Source organism: Hyaena hyaena, unplaced genomic scaffold (assembly GCF_003009895.1).
Source record: "Hyaena hyaena isolate Hyena2069 unplaced genomic scaffold, ASM300989v1 scaffold_883, whole genome shotgun sequence".
Classification (NCBI taxonomy): Eukaryota; Metazoa; Chordata; class Mammalia; order Carnivora; family Hyaenidae; genus Hyaena; species Hyaena hyaena.
The window spans coordinates 478,247-498,717 of record NW_024081516.1 but is presented as its reverse complement, the minus strand read 5'-3'; the positions used below and the strand labels follow the sequence as shown (position 1 = coordinate 498,717).

The 20,471-nt window shown below is 35.5% G+C and overlaps 1 protein-coding gene across 1 annotated transcript in view; it reads right to left on the bottom strand.

Moving 5' to 3' along the window:
• Positions 1–20,471, bottom strand: part of LOC120222493 (neurexin-1) — a gene marked incomplete at its 3' end in the record, with an annotated part of 571,839 nt that overhangs the window by 229,780 nt on the left and 321,588 nt on the right. The gene's annotated exons all lie outside the window — the stretch shown is intronic.

Sequence of the window (20,471 nt, the reverse complement as noted above, 5' to 3'; positions counted from 1 at the left end):
GCATTTAAATGGAAGATTGTTCATTAATAGTGTTTGTATTTCCTGTACCTAATATTAAATGGAAAATAATAAAAATAATGAGAAATAAAAATGGTTGTTCAATATTACCATTGTGGGAAAAGATCTGTTCACTAATGCAGTTACATTGAATAGAAAGAATATGAACAATAAAATAAGTCTGAACCCAATCTTGTCCTATAAAACACCTTTTATAAATGTAGGGTTCTGAATTTTGTTTTATTCTGTCATTGCTTAATTTACCAAATTCCAGACAGTCTTTTGGGAGATTTGCAGACTGACTTACTTCACAAGGCAATCTGACAGAAATAACTGGAAATTTCAATGAGGGTGAGGAATTACTTTGTAAAGAGTGAGCAAGTCAGTAGGCATAAGGGAATTTCTCACAAAACTGCAATGCAGACCGCCTCACAAATAACTGAGCAAATCTGAACATTTTATTGCACTGAAAGACAATTGGGAGAGAGGACAAACCCTCACTTACCTGTAAAAAGCTTCACTCATTTATCAGACTAATTTCCCTGGAATTCACCCTGAATTTATCTGAATGGAGTTACACCTTTAAATCTATCTAAATCACCAGCATATGCAAAACACAGAATCACTGCTTTATAAAAGCCATTCCTCCAGATGATGTGACTAGGTGATTTTCCTCAGTGGGCAGTGTTTCTAGGCTGACCATGTTAGTAATGCTCATTGTAACTATATGAAGATGAATAGGATGCTTAAGTTTCAAGCCTAGTTGATACACAATCATTTTAGATAAATTATGGATTGATTACATTTAATTATAGAGCTACCATACTCCTTAAGGATTCCAAGCCTTTGTCACTCATCCATCCAACTTTGGTACACAAGGGAAGCATGGGAGAGTACATGAGGAAAGAAAGTGCTTTAGAAACCGCTGCCTTGCTGCAATCACCACAGGAGTTGTGCTTGAGGTCTTTGATGACGAAGGACCATGGAAAATACCTGAAGGGCCAGTTTGGTTCTGAGTACACACAAGAACCAATGTTCATAGGCTACCTACAATTTTCTCTATTAATTCACAAGGTGATCAGTAAACTATATTTTGCTGTCTCTGTTTTACAAAAAAAAAAAAAAAAAAAAAGCTACACCTCATCAAAATTATAGGTAATTTGCACAAGGGAAATATGGGAAGACTACAAGTTCAAACCTACATCTCTCTTATTTCAAAGTGTACATTCTCTTTCCATCTACCATGATACCTCACAAGAGGATCCTCCAGTGTCAAGAACCAAGAGAAACCTGGTTATTTAACTGAGATCTGACTAGGATCATCCTGGGATAGCTAGATGTACTGTAAGAAAATAATTAAAACTCTAAAGTGAAATCATTACAATAGTGATATAAAGTATTGGCATAGGCACAGAAGAGGAGGGTCATTTTCCCCTGCAGCATTGAGGAAGACCTCCCAAAAGATAACAGTTGCAAATGGGTCTTGAAGGATGAGTAGGAGTTCAATCATATCTAATGGCAAAACAGGTAACGTGGGCAAAGGATCAAAGGAAACAAAAACCAGGCCCTTGACTTTCTCATGGAATCAAATACTCCAATGTGGTTAAGGGGTAGTTTTCTACGGACCCTCCCCTTTTCTTGATTAGCATATCTCAATTCTTAAACCTTTCTTAATAAGCCAAATTTTATACTAATATTAGAATTAATGGAAAAAGGGGATTTTGAAATGACAACTAATTCAGTGATGAAGTTGCCATAGTGCTGAAGGACCGAAGAACTAAAACAAAGACTGTGATAAGCCTCCTCTTTGGATCCCTTTCTTCAAGGTCCCAATGTCTTTACCACTAGAAAATCATGTTTGGTTTTTTTAAGGCACATGTTGTTCTAGGAGAAAATAATGAAAAATTAACGTAAATGGAATATAAATATAAATAGTTAGATATTTAGACACATTATACTCTCTTCCTGCCCTTCTTATTCTAAGCAACACTATCCTTCAAGAAAACACGCCTCAGTTTGATATGTTACCTTTTCCTTGAACATCTGTTGAGAAATTCCATGGAAATCTTGATTGAGAAAACCTAAACATTATATGGAAACCAGGCTAGTAATTAAGATTCCCGCTAGCCTTTTGGAGTACCTCTCTAAATGTATGAAGTTCATTATAGACCAACTTCTAAATCACCAACTTAAAATGTCCACAGAACCTGCAAAAGATATTTCACCTGCCACTTCTTTTCTCCCCAAGAGAGTATTCCACTCTCAATAAGCAAGCACCTTACAATTGAATAGTTTCTCGGAGCTGGCTTCTAAAATTTCTGCTGAGTATACCACTTCAGTAATTTGTTACATAATCTATTTACAATGCCTTATTCTACACATAATATTTGGGAAATGGATGTAGCTTGGTTGTCTGTGGATCTATTTCTTGCCTCAGGCAAGATCCTTAAAACTGATGTTTATGATTAAGGGGTGTCTCTGCTGCTAACCCAAGTCACCCAAACTTTCCTTTTGAAATGAATATTTATTTCAGATAATACATGCTCTCTATAGGTAGCCTGTCCACTTTTTAAATGTAATGATCCTGTCTTCTGCAGATATGAAATTTTCAAAAGATATTGGCATAATGCAGGAGAAAACACCATCCTTTTATTATGCTCAAAATTGATCTGACCCAGAGCTAGCACTTTGGGGAATTGGGCTACATAATCATGTAGACCCTTTCAGGAAATGGCTTATTTATGGATATATATATATATATATATATATATATATATATATATATCTTTTCACACTTCTGGTTTTATATACAAGTGCATCCTCTCTTCCTTTCCAATATGCTTCCAAAGTACGAAGGCTATATATGATAGGAGGGCTGAATTTCTAGATCAGCTAGAAATCTGTTGTCTGTTATACATTGTCTCTAATGATAATGCATTAAGTACATTTACTCCACATCTGCATTCAGTCCTCTCCAGCAGATGTTTACAGTGCTCATTTACTGAATACAGCAACCCTAAAGATGGCTTAATACCCTGGTCATTGCCCAACGTTAAAAAAGAAATCTGACTTCTAAATTTATTACTTGAAAAATCTTTTTTTCCCTGAAGAATTGGAATTAATTTTTTCCTGTTGGATAACAGTTAAGTGTGCACGTGTTTCTTCCATTATGTAGTTTCCACTTAGTAGCTCATTATGATTCTATTATAATTTCAATAAATAAATCATACTCAGTACATAGTATAAATAACAAGTCCTCATTTTGAAAACAAATGAGTTTTGGGGTGCCCGGGTGGCTCAGTCGGTTCAGCGTCTGACTTTGGCTCAGGTCACGATCTCAGGGTTTGTGGGTTCAAGCTCGGCATCAGGCTCTGTGCTGACAGCTAGCTCAGAGCCTGGAGCTTGTTTTGGAATTTCTGTCTCCCTCTTTCTCTGACCCTCCTCTGTTCATACTGTCTCTCTCTCTCTCAGAAATAAATAAAACCTAAAAAAAGAAAAAAAACGAGTTTCTTATTATTTCAACTTTTTTCCTATTTTTAAAAAGATTAAAGAAGAAATGTGGTTAACCTGTACATCCATATAAAGCAATAAAAAATAGTCTAACTTGCTGATCTACTTTGTTCCAGTCCTTTTGAAATGGCTATGTTTTAAATAAAACCTATTTCCTTAATAGGTTAAGGAATAACCTAAGAATAGGTTTATATTTATAAGAATAAACAATCTATAATCCATTAAGGCTTTATGAACAAATATAAGGCTTCTGAAATTAGTGCTTAGGGAAGAAAAAGTCTAGTAATGGATTTCAAAGAGACATGAAGGTAATTAAAGAAAAACTCCCATCACCATAACGATTCCTAGAACAGAGCCCTCCAAATGGCCATTTGGGAAGTTTACGTATTTCCTAACCCAGAATATGAAATAAGATATCAAGGAAGAAGGCAAGAAACAATGTTATTTTAGAAAGGATTTGGGACAGAGAAATAGAGGAAGGAAGGAAGGAAGGAAGGAAGGAAGGAAGGAAGGAAGGAAGGAAGGAAGGAAGGAAATACCAGGATAGTTATTGGCTGTAAGAATGAATAGCTTTATGGGATATTTGAAAGCTAAAGAGAAACAAGGAAAGTTAATAATATTAACAAAAGAACTGTGGATTTTGAAGTTTTGGAAAAATGCCAATTTAAGACTTAAAGTTAGGTTAAATAAATGGTTTAAGAACACCACTGGAGATGATGCTAAAAATAACTGTTATGAGAAATGTATTTATATTCCTATGTCTGAAAAATGCAAAGGCACTTCTCTCCCATGTATTCAACTGTAATATAGAAAATTACTACACAGTTCACCTGCTCTGGGTAGGAAAGCCATCTCTGTGCTGATGCTACATGAGCTTAATGGTAGCAGAGATTGAGCACTGTCCTAATACGCTTTCTCCTCTGTTTCCCTTGTATAGGTAACAGAACTTCGAGCTGGGCACATGGCCATGCAATATAAAGAAAGAACTTTCCAGCTGGCCCTGAAGCTAGGTATGGCTGTGTGGCAAGTTCTGACCAATAACAAATGAGCAAAATTGATGGCACTTCCAGGTCATGTCCTTAAAAGGACACTGTCCTTCTTGTTCCCATTCTATGAGTATATTTGCCTTGGAACAAGCAGATGAAGACAATCCCTCAGGGAAATTCTGAAAACTCTGCAGGGAGAAGCCACCTCATTCAGATTTTATTGCTCAGGGGTCAGATTCTACATTTCAAACTCTTATATGAACAGCAAATACACTTTGATTCTGTTTAAGCCATTTTTATTTTTAATGTTTTTATTTATTTCTGAGAGAGAGACAGCGTGAGCAGGGTTGGGGCAGAGAGAGAGGGAGACACAGAAACTGAAGCAGGCTCCAGGCTCTGAGCTAGCTGTCAGCACAGAGCCCGACACAGGGTTCAAACCCACGAACCGTGAGATCATGACCTGAGCTGAAGTCGGATGCTCAACTGACTGAGCCACCCAGGCGCCCCAAGCAATTTTGAATTTACGCTTCTTTCACCTGCTGTTACACAATAATGGTAAGCACGCTGCAGCACTTACCGTGTCAGACAGTTTTCTAGGTGCTTTTAATAAACCAATTTAGTAAATAATGCAATAATCTTAAAAAAGGTGCTAATAATTCTTGTAGTTACAGGTGTAGAATTCAAGCACAGAAAGGTCAAATATGCATTGGATCCAGGGTCCGAAACCAGGCAGTTTGGCTTTAGAGTGAAGGATGATCCATTTGGTTGTGCTATCCGTTTACTAATTTTAAATATTTGTTTAATTAATAGGTAATCCATTTGTTTAACACTGTTTAACTGCATTGAGAAACCTCAATGTGGGTGGTTTTGTTAATGTGATTGCTGATATTCTTCCCCAAATGATTACTTTATATGGTCAGCAAGGTCCTTTAAACACTGTACCCTGCAGCCTTTTACGTAGCTAGTTTCTAGCAAGTCTGGAATTACCCTGGCATATCAGCTATTGCTTAGTAAAGACCTGATCCAGCACTAAGGAGCACTAGAGAATTGAAAATAAAAAAGACACAGGTGCATAGCTTAAAGAATCAAAGGGAGGTATGTGCACCATCTGTTTGTTTTGAATTCTGTTAGCACTGTGCCCATCAAGAACCAGGGATGACGTGATTGGTGATAGTGGAAGACTTATGAACATGAGTAAGACATTCTTCCTCTAAGGAATTCAAAATCCAGCTTCCATCAAGTACAAGATATCACCTAAGATCTCTTCTGTGTTTTTTCTCTTACTATAATAGGACTTTTGAGTATGACAAGTCTCAGAAAACTGTTTTCAGTGGAATGGGAAAAAAAAGGGAATACTAAGAACTATAATGAGATTCTGTTTCTTTTTAATTTTTCTTTGCCCTCCAAAATGCTATCTGGAATTTATGTGACAGAGAACAGGGCCCATCTCTTTGAGATCTTTTTCCCTTCTATTCCCACATATCAAGGAATGAATCCATAAAGATTCTTTTTTTTTTTTTTTTTTGCAGAGATTCAGGTTTTCAGTGTTTTAATAATGAATAGCCACTTTGCTTTAGATAACTTTAATTAAAGTTTCAGAAATGAACCAAAAGCCACAGGGCTTTCCATATTCCTGAAATAAAGAAGAATTTAACCAATTAATACCTAAGGGGAACAAATGATTACTAGTGGATTCAAGGCACAATTTTGTCAGTCATCTTTATGAACAGTTATAGATTATAAAATCCACCATGTCAAAAGTCAAGAATGTCTTCGTTGACAATTACTAAGACCAATTCTATTAAGGTGACATCTATCTTTCATTTTCCAATTTGGAAAATGCATTGCAATTTTGATCTGGAGGTTGTACTAAAGCAATTTTGAGATTTATATAAATGTGGTACAGTTTAATAAACACTTCCCAAATTAAAGGAATACTTTGCTTCTCCACATGACCACCAGCACAGGTCTCTCACTATGCCAGTTTCAAGGAGAACACTCTTTTATTGAGGCTTACAATCCTTAAGATGTTCAGAAGTATTCCTAGTTTGTGTTTTAATTGCATGCTAAAGGAAGCAGTGAGTAATAACAGTTCAGAATATTAGTTGCCAATCTGAGAAATAAATCTGCATTCAGTTATTTGCTATGGTCTCTCAGATCACATCCATCCATCCATCCAACACAAATTCACTTCTTAATAGATAGAAAGGAAGTTTTATTGCCCTAGACTCCAAAAGTAAAGTTTCTGGACTCAGCGTGTCTAGAATACCATCTACAGGTCAAAAAATATGGAAGTGCATTGCTACAAATTGATCTTCTCCAGATCTCACTGGAATAATGATGAAAGTAATCATTCATTTTTTTTTCTCTAAGTAATATCACCCCAGAGCATGCCCAGTTTGTTCACAGCCATCTGCAACATTCATCAGCAGTCTTTGTGTTCACTCCATACTTAAATTTTCACATTGCCATCCATGAATTACATACATACATTACAGTGTAAAGTTTGTGGAAGGAAGACTATTACTTAGAATGAGGAGTTTCTGGCAAACTATATGTATTAGTTTTCTCAATACCAAGAGAATTTGGCTCATATGGAATTGACAAATTAACTGAAATCCATGAAAGTTTTATTAATTACATTTTGAGGTGGCCACATTTTTCTTCTTCAGCTTTCACTTCTTTATATACTTCAATCATTATCATGCATGAATCATGATGTGTCTATCACATCTATGTACTTCTACAAGTTACCCACTCCTAAATACTCTCTTATAATTATTCTCTGTAAATCTGTCAAGTGTATTTCAGTATAAGTAATGAAGGCTTCTGAGAAGCAGACAATGCCACAAAAGTTGTTATTTTTGTGACAAAGCCAAAATTTATTGGAAGACACCTTGACTGTTATTGTTGCTGTCACAAAACCAAAAATCTACTCAGCTCTAGATTCTTTATGATATATTTTAGGTAAAAAAAATCCTATTTACATTTCAACACTTACTATCCTATGAAATCCATTAATTAAGCATAGCCAGCATAATTATTCATTGGAAACTCTCACCTCCTCTCTGTCCTCCTTAGCAGTCTTGTGTTGCAAACACATTCAAGAATTATAATATAAGACATCTTTGTCTACATAGCTACAGATAAGATACTATTTTATAGATCATAACATTAATGTAAACATACATAACTTATCCCAATTAGCTCCAAGTCCTGACACAAAAGATGACAGACAGATCTATTAAGATGTAGCAGCAGATAGATGATATATTGAAAAGGCTGGTTATCTTTATCATGATTATGGAAACTGAAAAATGTGTTCCCCTGTTATCTATTCTGGACAGAATGCTTTTTCTGACCTGGCATACTAAAATTGTCAACTGAACCCTAGAGAGACAAACCCAAACTGTACCCAGAACTCCATACATTTAGTAAATTTTTGATAGAATACAATAGGGATCAAGGACAATGTGGTCTATTAAATAAACTGAAAGGGCTGAAAGGGTTGAACATTTTCTAGGCTCTCTGGAGATATGAACTTGCTTTGATTAAGTAGAAGCTGAAAATATTGCAAAGATCAAGGAAAACACAGGTAGTAGTAGCAATGCACTACAGATATTTGTTGTATATACTCCATCTGTATTGAATGAGTCATGAGTCTCCAGGAACCAACTAAAGCCATTTTCGGCACTGGTGTTCAGAGACTTCTTCACTCTTCGAAGCTGGGTAAGATATAAACAAAAATGCGCCTCCTTTGTACTTGAATTCCAAAGGAAAGTAATTTTGCAGAGGTCCAGAAGCAAATCTTATTAATTAAAGACCATTTTTGTACCTCTCCGAATTTCCCTCCCTTTATTATCAAGGTGTTATATTCTAAAGAATGTGTTCTAAGTTAGCTTTATGAAATGGGAAGTACTTATCAGTGTTCAATGAACACAGAATACATGTTCACCTTCCTTTAATATAAAAGTACTTATTGATCCAAATGCATTTATAGTTCAACTCAGTAAAATTAAACTGTATCCACATAACAAGACTGTTTTAAATATAATTTTGGAGACTGAAAGGATTGATTCATTTTATTTTTTTTAAGTTTATTTTACGAGAGAGAGAGAGGGAAAGAGAATATGAGCAGGGGAGCAGCAGAGAGAGAGGTGAGACAGAATCCAAAGCAGGTTCTAGACTGCCTAGCATAAAGACTGACATGGGGCTCGATTTCATGAACCATGAAATTATGATCTGAGCCAAAACCAAGTGTCAGATACTTAACCTGAAATGAATAATAGAGCTATCAAATTTTATTTAAATAATATTTTTTTCTGTAAGGTTTAACCAAGAAGGTAAATTAAGGTATATGTGATTGCCAAATCTTTAAAAACCCAATGTAAACATGTTTATTAAATATTCAGGGGCCCCAAAATTAAATAGTGATTGAATTTTGTATTCCAACTTTTAATCTGTTCACATAATTCCAATGATAATCCAATAGCTAGATTTAAAATTAAACAATATAATAAACTAACACTAGAGATAAGAAAAGTTTCATTTGTTAAATTCAGGATTTAAGTCACAATTTCAGGCCAATAGATTCATAATATTTTAAATCTTAAATCATTAACAATTAATATTAAATAACTAATAGCTCAAAATCTCCTTTGCTACCAGATTAGTTTATATCAAATGACAAGTGCACATGCTAATAAGAATGAGTCACAAATTTAAGAAAAAGTCTATTTGTGGCTCATTTTTCTCAATATTATTGCCAAAGTACATGCTTTGCAAAAACTCAACTGCTTTGTTGCAGCCAACATAAGACAAAGAGCCTCCTCCAGACAGGTATCCCCAATGTTCCTGCTCTTGAAAGCCATAAAGAGAGAAACTGTCTACCCCATTTCCTGTCCCTTTTCACAAGAATGAGCTTTTACAAATAAAGAATTGACCCCTCCCTGTTGCCTCATGGGTGGTTGTGTTATTTAAAATGAGACAAGAGAAAAGCACTGACCACCTAACACCTTGGTGATTATTCAAGAATCACTGCTACTTTAAAAACCAGACTGAATATCAAACAAGAGGAAGCCTCCAGTCTTGTGTCTTACAAGATAATTAAATTAATCACAGAATAAGTAGATTAATCAACTGGGACTTTAAAGTACTGGAAGTGGGACACCTTACAAAAATTACTTGCTATAAAATAAGAACCAAACATCACTGAATTTGCTGTCCACTCTTAAAGTCATTATGTTATTGGACTTTTACTAATAAAATCGATGATGTCTATCATATTAAAGGAATAGTCATACTGACTAATTCAAAATAGTAGCACCTGTGACCTCTAAGAAAACTATCTCTTTAAAGCCAGCCTGAAGCTGGTGCTCAGGTGTGCACAGTGAGTCTTTTGTCTTTAGACTTGGCACACACCAGCTCAAAAATAATTTTGTCATTCAGAGGAAAAGCTATTTTATGGATAAAAGATTATGAATTTCACAGATGACTTGAGATCTACTCAAGCCAACAACATTGGTTTCTACTTTGCAAGTAGGATTTGTTCTGTCATTGCAGATTTTTCAGTAAGTACTTTTCCCTTTCAGAGGCCAAGTCAGATTTCAAAGAAACATTTACATTTTTTAATACAAATCAAGTCACTGATTTTATTAGCTCAAATTCTAAACGGATGCATTCTTTGTGCCCCTCCATTTCAGTTAGAATGGAAATAGACTTGGTTTCCAGCTTCTAATACTGACATTTTTTAGTGTAATCAAAATGCAGACGCCTTGGCTTAGATGCAGTACTAAACTGAAGAAAGAATTAAGAAATGCAGTGGCTTTTTGACGTTATATGAATACTATGTGTCTTTTTAACAACTAGTTCTTTCTCTTCTTGAATAACACATAATACTGATGCTACATGTATTAGACAATATGTGCATGAAAACAATCGAGGTGCTGTCTACTCTAACGTGTGAATTTATTTTCTTCCTTTTATTTGGTTTCTGCATTTGGTTTCTGCTTTTATCATTTCATGTTTCAAAAGCTTAAGGACATGTCAGATTAGGCAAAGATCAAGAAGAAGATTAACTTTTTGACTGGGGGAGTCCTCTAATTGTGGACATCTCTAAAGCCTGAAAGGCAATTTAATTAGTCACTAAGTGGGGAGAGTCTATTTAACAACAGGCTCTAATTGGCATTACTCCTGATCATCTGAGTAGAACATAGAAGGGCTGTAAATGAAATGGCAATAGATTTAATTGCTCATTCTGAATATTCATAAAATCCCAAGGCCTTGCCTCGAACCAAGTTTAAACGATTTCTAAACAATTTCATTTTTCATTACAATTGGTGGTCAGGCCTAATATACTGAAACCATGTCTATGTAAGAACATCACCAAATAACTATTTTCATGATTCCTATTTATTCTCAAGTGCTTTCATGATGAGTTTATTTAAACCATGATCCACTGAAAAAACTGAGTTTCAATGCTTCTCCTTATCCTTTCTTTGGATTTATACACGAATTTCTAGAAACTGTGCAATGAACAAAAGAGAAGAAAGAAAGGAAGAAAAGAAGGAAGGAAGGAAGGAAGGAAGGAAGGAAGGAAGGAAGGAAGGAAGGAGGAAATTTTAAAAAGGGGGATGATATGCTCCAGGTAATCAGTGATATAACTTGCTTCAGAAACGGTCTCAAATTATCTAATTCATGACATTTGGTACACAGTGTCTCTAAGCTGTCATTCATATTTAGTGAGAGGCAGTATACATGGTGCTGAAAAACATGGAAGATAGGAAGTCAGACAGACTTTAGTTAATGACCTGAGCCACCAGTGTGAACTTGGGCCAGTTATTTCATTTCTTCTAGCTTCATAATTCTCACCTGTGAAATGGGGCTAAGTTGCTAATCTCTTAAGGCTTTGATAAAGATTACATGAGATATGTTTATAAAACACATAATGAAGTGTTGGACACATAAAAGTTGCTCTAAATATATGCTATAATTTTAGGACTATATATCAAGGGATCTTTCTTTTAAGAAAATTGTTGAATAAAAAGAGGGGTATTTTGTCAATACTTATTGCCTAGAAATGGACATTCCATCCAAGGTCCTTTCTCATCTATGGATTTGTTTTTATTTTAAGGAAGATGGTTACCTATAATTTGGCTACACTAACCTTAGTTATTATTTAGAGCTCTACTTGGAACACGTGTAGAACAAGATATTCTTACAAGTCTAAACTGGAAAATCCTCAAACATCAATGTCTTTGAAATTGTATTATACAGCTTTTACTGGGCCGCACAGTTTTCATATCTAAATTGGTGGGAAATCTGGAGTTTGGGCTTCCAATGTCACCTCTGTCACCGATTTTGAGAGCCACAGTCTCTTTCATCTGTAATATGAGAGGCTATACCTCTTAGGTCCCTTCAGTGTGTCTAGAAGCTGCTTTAGAATGTGATCCCAGCGCAATTTATGAGGGAAAAAATATTTCCTCCTATATGTAGTAAATCCCCGACTGTGACAAATTCAACTTCATATATGTGAAATTCTGGCCTGGTTACCTCTGGGAGATGCCATGGTGGACACTCTTTTAGTTATGCACAAAATCAGGTCAAACTATTACCCAGGAAATGTGGAGAGGTGACAGGCTCCCAGCCTGCACTGTCTAGACTAATTTTCTTGTTCCCTTTGATGCCATCATTGGAGTCTTGCCAGCTGCAATTATTAATTGCACTTGCTCAAATTAGCCCTTCCTCCGAAGTTCCCTCCAAGATCACACTACAGTGCTGTCCTGAGATCGTAGGAAGAGTAACTTAAAAACTACTCAATTGTTCCCCTTCCAAACAGATTCCTGTAAAGGGACTCATGGGTAAAATGGACCTCATGACATATCTGGTTCTTGGAATGGACTTTTTTTTAGGGCTAAGGGCCTGAGGGATGCATCTAAAGTAAATAAAACTTGTCATGTTGTCAGTTCTGGATGATACATATGCACTAAGAGAAGGAAAAATCCAAAATCACTTGCCTTTGCAATACAGCATTTTGTGAGTTTTAGCACAATACTAGGCATATACTAAAGACTTAGAAAATACTCATGCTTGCTGAATGATAATTTGGCATGAGATTCATTTTCTTAAAAAGATTTTTACTTAAGCGAACATTTATCCTACACTATAGTCCTTTTTAAGTTTGATCCATCTGTCACTAGGGTTTGGATGGATTTGCCATCTAAAAAAAAAAAAAAAAAAAAGATTAGGACTCTGAAGCCTGTGTGTACACTTTTGAGCTGTCTTTGGCCTGCATGCATGCAACTTTCCTCACTTTCAAGATGTATTGGCTACGGTTATGAATAAATTCAGGACTGAGATCTATGAGTATATTTTATTCCCTGGTTGAATAGGAGTAAGGATCTATAAGCTTAAATTATGATTAGTTAGGTACTAGGGTGAGCTATCTGACCTCTCAGTTTCCTCATCTATACAATGGAGAAAACTTTAGTACTTAGCTTCTAGTTATTGTGTGGCTTACAAGAAATGACATATAAACTCAAAGCTATCACAAAGCTTAAATTAAGTAACATGTAACACTGAGCAGAGTAACAAGATAGTAAGTGTTCAATGAAATGTTGCAGCTATTACAATTGTTATTGCTACGTAAGAGAAAGTTTATATTACAATGGACTCTGTTTGGAAAGTCAGTTTGAAACCCAGACCTTCACCCTTATGGAAATAATATTGCTCTATCAAATATTGTCTCCTATATACCATAACCTCTTTGGCTGCGGCTCCTGTTGAAATTTTTTTTTTTCACAAAGCAGTGATGATCATCTTTTATTTAGTTAGTATGGGATAAAGGAGAGATTTACTAAATTAACTACTCTCATACACTCAAGTTCCCATGTCCACAGCCCTGTGTTTTAGGCCAGAACAACTAAGGAAGGTAGAAACATGAAAGGTAGGAGAGAGAAAAAAGTCTCTCTCTTAGTTTATTTATAAATGTTTATCAGATTCAACTGTAATGATAATGACACATTTTTCTCATCCTTATAAACTATGCATAACATGTTCTCTGATGTATTCAGGAAATAAATGAAAATTCCATATCTAGTCATCACGCTATTAAATTTGATGGAGCAATATAGTTTTCACTCTCGCTGAAGCCTCCTGTTTCAAACTGAAGAAGAGACTCTGATTATTAATACTGAATGTTCCAAAAATAGCTTAAGATTTAGCCCTTAACCTCTAGTCTTAGATAGAGCTCTGGGTAGGAATATTTACCTTCTCCTTTGATACCCGCCTTTAGCAAAACATAAAACTAAGCCTTCCACAGTTGCCTTCAAGTATTAAAACTTTGAAAGAAAACATCAACCAAGTAAAATGAAAACAGCAAACCGATTCACTTATCATAGAAGATTAGGACTCAACCTCTTAACTTTTGTCAGGTAAATTAAGAATATTTTTCCTTGTTAGTTACTGCCTTATTTTGGGAGGGGTTTTGTTTTGTGGTTTCTTGTTATCGTTGCTTTGCTTCTCATGTGATTTAGTTCCTTGCTGTTCAAAGTGTGCTCCCAAGATCTGCTGCTATGAACATCACCTGGGAGCTTGGAGCCATGCAGAGTCTCAGGCCCCATTCCAGACCTGTAGAAAAAGATTCTCCATTTTAACAAGATGTCCTTGTTGAAAGTCTGAGGAGCCTCCAAGTCAGCCAATCTCATTGGTGAGGATTATTTTTTCTATCTTCACCCATATTCTAGCTAACTCAAACTAGGAACTAAGTGGTTGATGTCCTTCAAGTGGTTGTGATGTTCTGACCCAGGGGATGAATGATGGGTAAGGTGCCATCCACCTTCCATGCTGTCTATCTAAGCCATGGCTTATCCCAACCCTCTTTCATGATATTTTTCTTACCATCTAGTATAGTTATTTTGAAAACTGTCACGTCTCTGTAAGTAGTATGAAAACTCCCTATGAGGTCATGATCTCACGGTTGTGAGTTCGAGCCCCATGTCAGGCTCTGTGCTTACAGCTAGCTCGGAGCCTGGAGCCTGTTTTGGACTCTGTGTCTCCCTTTCTCTCTCTGACCCTCCCCTGTTCATGCGCTCTCTCTCTCTCTCTCTCTCTCTCAGAAATAAATAAATAAAAACAAAAAATAAATTAAAAAAAAAGAAAACTCCCTGTGAGCAGAAAACTGCCTAGCGCTCTCAGTTTTAAGCAGAATAATTATTTAAAAATATTTATTATTTAATCAAAATGCTATGTTAGATTTCAAGGTCAGCCCACAAGTATTTATTCAATGCTTTGTGTGGCTACAATACAGTTTTGATGCCTCTGGCTCCATCCTGGGGTCTCAGGAGCACAGGAGAAATGCAGTACAAGAGAAAGAAGACTGTCTTGGATCCCATCAGCGCTGGGATAGGTCAAAGCTACGATTCAAGCCCACGAGGATGCTCATGGATTACTTTGACCAAGATTGTTTATTGCCCCCTTCTTTTTGTTCCTTGGATAACCTAACTGGCCATTTAGAATGGTTCCCCTTATAATAGGAGAACAAATTTCTATGTCCTCCAACTCCCAGCACATATTCATAGAAAACTAAAATTGCAACACTGTAAAGGGAGAAAAAGAATTACCAACTGCCACTCAATATATTTCATTCAGAATGAGGCTTTGAAGGAAGCAATGATCCTTTGTGCCCAAGGCTGCTCAATTTGAGCACTGCATCCTGTACTCTCTGAAATGATATTTTGTTTCTGTTTGGATTCAAGGCTGCTAAAATAGAGTCCTCCTCAGGCAAATGTACAAGAATACAGCATATTTTGTCCTCAAATGACCACTTACAGAATGATCCGTTAATTTGAATATTACTTGCCATTACTTCAAAAAATTAAATTTGTAACAAATATTAATTGATATAATGTTTTTGGAATTATTAAATACCTTCCAATTTTAATCTATAAATTAGATGTGGATGTCATGGTACAGTTTTTTAACATATAGACTTATATGTATGCATAAGTGTTTATGTAATTGATATTAAGTAAGAGAGAGGAAAGGAGACTTTAAGAAGATACAGAAGAAAAAGAAAAATCTTTACATCTCAGTTTATAAGGTGGTATGTATCATTATCATTTGATGGGGTGATGTGTGATATTTTTTACATTACTAGGTCTCAATATTTTTCCTATTAAAAATTTGAACAAACAAAATGTAGTATCATATAATTTAGATACCATAAATTTGATATTTTCCTAGATAATGGGAAAGGTTGTACGACTACTAAAATTTTTAGATAAATCTGTACACCAAAAATAAATGTAGATTTTTTTTTTTTCTATTTTAACATGGGAGAGATAAGCTAACAAGGGTAATGCCATCTATTCTTCTAGTCAACAGGACACCATATAATACATGCTTACAAAAGGATTTGATTATTGAGGTTTATCTCATCTATTCTTTAAAACAAAACTAGTTTCCATGATTGCTTAAGCAACTCACAACAGAGTGTACCATAACACTCAATTTGAAAACGTTTCTCAAATGAAAATACAACAAAACAAAAACGGGCATCAGAGATCAACTGCTTCCAAATACTGACTTATCCAAAAGTAATTTTGGAGAGTCTCTATTTACAAACTAAGAATGTTAATTTGAATATTTAGAGATATGGATTGTGGCAAATAAGATCTATTTATGGTACTTAAATTTTTAATGGTGTCCAAAGGGCTCTTGAACCCCCTTGAGAGCAAGAATGAAGAAGGTCTATATTGAGAATCCTAGTCTGGATGGATCATGACAGCCAGATGTGCCTTCCCCTCACAACCACACAGGAGGTAGCTGGAATTTATGATATCACTCACAGTGCTGCTTATGAAGAATTAGACATTTAAGAGGAAAAAAGACATGACGGTAATAAATAAAGGGAAATGTTTTTTTCCCCTCAGGGCACAAAATTTACTTTTGAACTTTCAAAAATGTTTTTCCATTATAAACAGAAGTGTCAAAAATTTTCCATCAGAAATTAGGAACACAAAAATATCCAAATGATTACACGCTATGGATTACAGTTTCTTCAATCTACCAAAATAAAGAAGAGTTGCTAAAGGAACATTTGCCTCTATGTTTGAATTATAAAAACATATATCTCCAATGTTATATATTCCCATACGCAGAAGCAGTGAAGAAGTATGGTTATATCTGTGCCACCAGATCCAAATGGAAACTCTTTTGGAAAAGGAGTCACACCACAATAGTCAAAAGGAAATGAAGAAAATCTATAAAAAAAACACCAAATGGACTCACATTGAAAAGACTGACAATGCGAACTGTAGACAAGATGTTATGGGAATGTAAATGTGGAAAGCCACTGTGAGAAATAGTTTGACATCATCCACTAACATTGCAGAAAATATGGCCCAGCATTCCACATTTCACTCCTGTCTTGTACCAAATAGAAATGCGTGCAAATATGCACCCAATAAAATGAACAAGAATGTTCAGAGCAGTCGTATTTATAATTGCCTCAAAATGGAAAAATACAATGTCCCTCAGTAAAAAATTAGATAAATATATAGTGGCATATTTAGAAAGCAAAATACTATACAGCAATTTTAAAACTGAACTACAGTTATATACAAGAGTATGTTTCAATCTCACAAACACCAAATTGTATAAAAGAGGAGAAAGAAACTATGTGCTTTATGATTCATTTCTATAAATTTTAAATACATGAAAAATTAAATTCTAGGGAGAAAAGTGAAAAGAGTGGTTACCTATACACATTAGTTTACTTTGCGATGATTTGCCTTAGCTACACATTTATCTTCAGTCCATTTTTCTGTATTTTTGGTTATATTTCACATTGTAAAAAAACCAAATAGAAATCTATATATATATATATATATATAATGTATATATAATGTATATAAAATGTAAAACATATATAAAAACCAAATATATATATATAACGTAATAGTAACTAAAATCATTGTTTGTGTAAACACAGACTGGTACATAGCACCTTTTAGTGATGAATATGACTCACATGAGGTTTTATCAATTAGTCTCTGAGTGTACTTTTCATATAACAGCTCACACTGTCCTGTGAAAACCATTAACGTAAGAGAACTCTGGAGTTATGTTTATTACTATGTCATGATAGTCTTTAACGTGCAACCACTGCTCTTTGTGTATTGAGCTACAATAAGTAATTATATAAAATGTTGAGGACACCTGCATTATTTACAAACTTAAAATTTCTTTCCTTATTATTTGAATTCCAGGACACAGAGACTACTTGGAATATTTGGCCTGGCCTTCCACCTCCATTTGTAGAAAAGAGCCGTAAGGGCATCCTAAATATATAAACAAACACAAATATAAATAATAATAAAGACCTCAGTACTGGGATCAAGGGAACTGTATTGAGGAATCAAGTAAATAATTGCTTAATTTAGAGATGCTAGTGTGGTAACTGGAGAATGGGAGTGAGAAGGGAAGAAAAAAGAACAGGATATAGTTAGCCATCATCCTGGCCTTAACTGATACTGATGTAATAATTCCTTAATCAGTATATAAATTCACTATTATCTGAGTTTAACCCAATCCATTCATTTTTAAGCATTTTAAAATTTTTATTTATTTATTTATTTTTGAGAGTCAGAGAGAGAGAGCGCCAGCAGGGGACGGTCAGAGAGAGAGGCAGATACAGAATCCGAAGACAGGCTCCAGGCTCTGACCTGGCTGTTAGCACAGAGCCCGATGCAGGGCTAGAACCCACAAACTTTGAGATCATGACCTGAGCGGAAGTCAGATGCTTAACCGACTGAGCCACTTAGGTGCCCCTATTTTTTAAGCATTTTTTAAGGTGGGCTCCATGCCCAATGTGGGACATGAACTCAGGACCCTGAGATCAAGAGTCACATGCTCTACTGACTGAGGCAGCCAGCCACTCCAATCCAGTTCATTAATTACACAATTTCATTTGTCGGCAATATTTCTCTTGGGCAAGACTGCTAGTAAATTTACCCCTTGTCAGTATAACTAAATTCTAAGCTTTCTCCCTCATTCCTAGTTCACAGAGGAATGTGGATATTCACAGACTGAGAATCATGATTTTATTTTTTTTTCTTGAGGAAAGGGTTGCATTATTAGAAGTTCAGCAAAGCATGCAGGCAGGGTTGGAGAGCAGTCATAGTACACAGTGGGGAAATAACAGAAAAGACGACGATGTAGGCATAGCTGATGTAGACAAGATAGTGATAGGTCTGTAAGGTGGCTGTTTCTTCTTTGTTTTGATCTTGGAAAATGTTGCAGTTTTTTTTTTTTGTTTGTTTTTTTTTTACAAGATCCCAGAGCTGTGATCTAAATTCTCAATATAGCCATTTTTGATAGTGCTTTTGACAATGATCTTTCATTTTCAATGCATTTTATTTAGTTATTTGCCCTGTGACAGTTCAAGTAATTTTATCAAGTATATAGCCACACTTCTCACCACTGGCTTCTGCCTTGCACATATGCTAAAACTGAGGTGTGTTTTAGGGATCAGAAATCCCTTCTGAATTTTCTCAGAAGATAATTCATAACACTGCCCTACTGAATCTTGTCAGTTCTCTCATCCAGTCACTAGAAAAGGACTATAGCAAACTTATTCCTAGGATGAGCTAAAATAAATCTATAGAAGTTTCAGTAATCTTGTTCAGCAACAACTAATACCAAATAAACAAACAAAACAATAATAAAAATAAACAACCCTTTATCTCCTAGGTTAAATGATTTTAGGTTTTGACAAAGGCAGTGATTCTCAGACTTTGGTGTGCCTAAACACTACTTGGGCAATTTCTTAGAAAGAAGATGCCAGAATTCTCTTGAGAGTCACTGCCTGCAATGGACTGGATGTTTGGATCCTTTCCTTCCCTCCAAATTCATATGTTAAAATTCTGCCCCATGATGGTATGAGATGGGGCCTTTGGGAAGTAATTAGGTCATGAGGGCAGAGATATCATGGATGGGATTAATGCCCTTATAAAAGGAACCCTGGAGAGCTCGCTCACCCTCTTTCCATCATGTGAGGATATACAATGAAAAGTTGGTAGTCTGCAACCCAGAAGAAGGTTCTTACCAGAGACCAAATTTGCTGGTTTCTTGATCTTGGACTTTCCAGCCTCCAGAACTGTGAGAAATACATTTTTCTTGTTGAAGCCACCCGGTCGATGGTTATAGCAACCTGAACTAAGACACTGCCACAGGCAGAAAATATTAAAGCACTGATAGCAGTAGACACTGGTCATATAGATGGAGAGAGAAATAAAAGTCAAAGATAACATTATATAAAGGAAAATGAATGTTACCAAGAATAAGTTCAGAAGAAAGTAAGATTTCTATTGGATGATATGGGTAGAGAATTTTTTTCTGACAAGGTGAGCTTGACCTGAGCTGTAAAAATTCTAGTATATCACAAATTATTACATCAATGTCAATTAATCAAGGCCGGATGATGAATAACTATATTCTGTTCTTTTCTGCCCTTCCTTAAGCTCATTCCTACTTCCCTAATTTCTACCCTAACCTCTCATGATTATACCATTATGACTAGATTTCTCAATGCCAGCAGTACTCCTGGGATGAGTGCTTTTTTAAAAAATATATTTAGTATATTCATAAGATTTTTGGCAATCAGGATCCACAGAAATTGGAGGAAGGTCAAGCCAAATACCCCTTTCAGGCAGTCTTCCTTTCTAGAAGATGTGGATCCTAAGGTCATTTACTGGATCATCTGCTCAGATGCTAGTACCCTGTAGCATTCCCTTTGGGAATGTGGTGATGGGCTCATTGTGAGAAGAAATCCAAGCCAGCATCAGAATGTACAGCAGCAATTGTATATTTAAGCAGATAGAAAGCTCACAGAGATATATGCCACTACTTAGTTGAGGTCATTAATCTTAGTCCAAGAGTAGCCAGGCCAATTAAACAAATGTATAAGTGATCGGCATC